Raw genomic sequence first — 3,948 nt, forward strand, 5'->3', positions numbered from 1 at the left:
TGACCCAGACTTGACTCAACACACAGTCTTGCCTCAGACATAACAGCAAGACGCTGTTTAATAACGGCCTGAAGATCTCTCTTTCAAAACCTCTGCTTACCCTTTATGCACTAACTTCATTTCATTTGAATGTTTATTTAGTTCGTTTAAACCATAGGTGTCAAACTCGCGGCCCTCCAGATGTTACAGACTACAGTTCCCATCATCCCCTGCCAGCATGATGCTGGCAGGGGGGATAACAAGGCTGTGATCCATAACTTTATCTGGAGAGTCTGAATACAATAATTCAAACCCTAATCTTTCTCCCAGTGGAGACCCAAAGTGGCTCACGCAGGGGCGTACCAACCAGGGGAACATATGGGGTCAAATGTCAAATGTCCCCAAGTGGCAGTCATTTAGTCAAATGGGTGGAAGTTGCTTGGTTGTGGTGGGGGAGGGTGGCCGCCCATATGCAGGGGTGGGCAGAAAATTCATATTTTGAACCGGGCTACATTTTCCCCGGATACGCCACTGGGCTTATGTTGTTCTCTTCTCACAACAACCCTGTATGGTAGGTTAGAACAAGTGACTGGTCCAAATTCCCCCACCCCCACCCCAGAAAACTTCTATGGCAAAGTAGGGATTTGAACTAGGGTCTCCCAGATCCTAGTTCTATACACCACGCTGGCTTTCATTCGCCTAGCTAGATTAGATTACTGCAATACATTGTATGTGGGGCTGCCCTTGAAGACTGTCCGGAAGCTGATACAGAATGCTCAGCCGGAGTGATGGCTGGAGCAGATCGCAGGGACCGTTATCATCCCAGTCTTGTTTCATCTATATTGAATGTACAGCCTTGTATGATCTGGGAGCAATATATTTTAAGGACTGTGTCATCGTCTCACAATATTTCATGGGTCCCCAATGTCATCAGGACCCATTATTCTCCCCCCCCCTCCTTCCTTCTAGGAGGGTTAAGTTTAAGTTTAAATAAGGTTTTTTGTGAGATGCCTATCTTGGGAAACAACTGCTGTTTTTAATTGTATTTATGGAAACTGTATTTACGATGATTTTATATATACTGTTTTATGTTGTACACTGCCCAGAGCCCTTCGGGGATGTGGCGGTATATTAAATCAAATATAATAATAATAATAATAATAATAATAATAATAATAATAATAATAATAATGATGATGATGATGATGATGATGATGATGATGATGATGATGATGATGATGATGATGATGATGATGATGAAAGTGCAGAAAGCAGCACTTCTAGGAACTGCACATATTCTACGCAAATACCTCTAATATCCTAGGTCCTTGGGAAGGACTCGATATTCAGAGATGAATTCCAGACACTTGTGCTGTGTTGTTATGTGTATAATAATAATAATAATAATAATAATAATAATAATAATAATAATAATAATAATAATAATGATGATGATGATGATGATGATGATGATGATGATGATGATGATGATGGTGGTGGTGGTGATGATGATGATGATGATGATGATGATGATGATGATGATGATGAAAGTGCAGAAAGCAGCACTTCTAGGAACTGCACATATTCTACGCAAATACCTCTAATATCCTAGGTCCTTGGGAAGGACTCGATATTCAGAGATGAATTCCAGACCTTGTGCTGTGTTGTTATGTATAATTGTAGTGGAGCCCGCGTGGTCAAGCGCCAGAAGCGAGGCAGAGGCGGAGACATCTGGTGGAGATCATGGCAGCCCGGGGAGACGGAGGTCGTGTTCCTCTTGAGTCTCCGTCTGCGGTTCCTGGCACCTTTTATTGTTATTCTATTGAAGTGTAGGAGGAGGGAGGACGAGGGGGGAGTTCAGGCCGAGTCGGGGAGATCATCATGTGATGCATAGGAGAATCTCATCTGGCTACGTCTTGGAGGCGTAGCGTCTGAGCCTAATCCTCACCTGGGGGCAAGACCATTGTCCCTAAGCCCGATGATTGAGCCAGGCAGTTCATGACCCGTGACTCATGGGGGGGGATGAGGAGTGGGGAGTGCTGATCAGAACCAACAAGGCCGTGGAGTCGTTAGCGTCCCAACGTTCTACCACACCCGGTGCTGCTGGGTCAACCCAGTATCACTACATCTCTCCTCCTTTTTTACTTTTAGAAAAGGGGACGAAATGCTAAGAAGAGGCGATTTAAAGGGCCGCTTGTCTCCCTCCATGCATCTGGTCAAGCTGACCAAGCTGCTTGTGTAACATTAGAACTTGGCTGCGGGGTAAAGGAAGTGAGGGGCTTCTTACACGTTACAGGCAATAATAGACACGCATTGACGAAACAAGATCAGTAACGAGGCACACAGATTAAACCAATGCAGAGCTGTACAATAGCACTCAACCATCCTCCTGGCAATAGCTCCAGAAGGCTGACCACCAATGAAGACAAAACATCATACTTCAGATTAGATACAACTTCTTGCAGCTCACGCACTTTCATGTGAATCAACTGGGAATTATCAGAAGGAATTAAAACAACACATATTATGTACATTCTCACAACCTTGGTGATGTAACAACAACAAGTAATCAATAAGCGGCCTGATTGTCTAGAATTAAGCTTGGACGAAGTTCCTGCTGCTCGGAGGCCAGGGCATCCCAGGCGGTGGAGGTAGAGTTGATGGACCGCGGGGCACAGGCCAGCGGCCAATAGTCTTAGCATTGTAAGAAGCGAGTCGGGGACTCCCACTAGGATTCTTGAGGAGGCGAACTCGCTTGGGAGAGAGGCGACCCCATGTCGCTCCGACAGGAGGGAGTCCCGAGCAGAAGCTGGGCGGCGTCGGGCTCGGGGGTGGAGCCTGGGGTAGAGACGATGGTGAAGTCGACTGAGGCAACAAAAGAGTTCAGCGGAGTCGGGCGGGGAATATAATTAAGCGTTCTCTCCCGCAGGTCAGAACCAGCCCTGGGAGCAAGGATGTTTCGAACATGGGGGGAATGTCCCTCCGTGTGTGTACAGTTCCAACTGGCGGAGCGATGAATGGGTAGTGCGGTTCCAGCAGCTGCGCCCGGTGATGCCGAGGCGCAGGTGTTAGGTCGTGGTTAGCGGCAGTCTTGGTGATGACAAGGAAGGCGCCAGCGAGGTTTTGGACGACGGGTCCCCAGTCGGTAGCTCATAAATTATCTGATGGATGAGGCATTCATGAAGGAACAGCCCGGACTCCGCTACTGGAAGTCTCGAGCAGGCGGGGAGCAGGCAGAGCAGGCTCCCGACTCCTGAGTACTGGCCCAGGCAGAAAAGATGAGGCGTTGGCGTGACGTAAACTGCTCCCAGATGTTGGTCTGAGTGGCTTCGTCAGGGGTGGCGATCGCCATCGGCAGGAGGCAGCAGAGCAGGCAAGGATGGTGGTCGCGAGGTTGGCGGTGATGATGGTCATGAAGGCGGCACAGAAGGGTTCTCGAGGTGTCTCGAGGGGTGGTCCTGCTGGCGCCAGCGACTCTAGGAGCTTGGCTGGTGAGTGCGCCTTGGCGTCTCCCAGGTCGTGGTCTTTGAAGTTGTGGCGGCGTTCCTGTTGAACGTAGGCGGAATCCTTTAGAGATGTGTTCCATCTCCGGGATGGGGTTAGTTTCCTCCTGGCGGCTCGCTGGGCTGGCCTGTCTGGCGATGGAGTCCTCGAGAGACCTGTAGGAAGAGGGACTGAAACACACCCCCTTTTCCCGGAGTTCACGGGGGGGGGGGGGGGCGAATCGCCAGGCTCAGTTCTGGGGCGGATGGCGGAGTCGGGATCGAGGATTTAGTGTTTAGATTTAATATAAGAAGGAAGAAGGCTTGTTTTGCAGCCTGTGAGTTGCTTTTAATGCATGCAATCTCCTGGGGGGCCGCCCTACTCCCTCTTTTTCTTTAGTTGTTTTGACAGGGAGGGCAGGAGGTGGCTGACTCTGGTGGGAATTGGCTTCAGAGAGTCATCAGGGTGCGCGTCAAGGTCGAGGAA

The sequence above is a fragment of the Sphaerodactylus townsendi genome, linkage group LG04 (genome assembly GCF_021028975.2).
Source record: "Sphaerodactylus townsendi isolate TG3544 linkage group LG04, MPM_Stown_v2.3, whole genome shotgun sequence".
Lineage (NCBI taxonomy): Eukaryota > Metazoa > Chordata > Lepidosauria > Squamata > Sphaerodactylidae > Sphaerodactylus > Sphaerodactylus townsendi.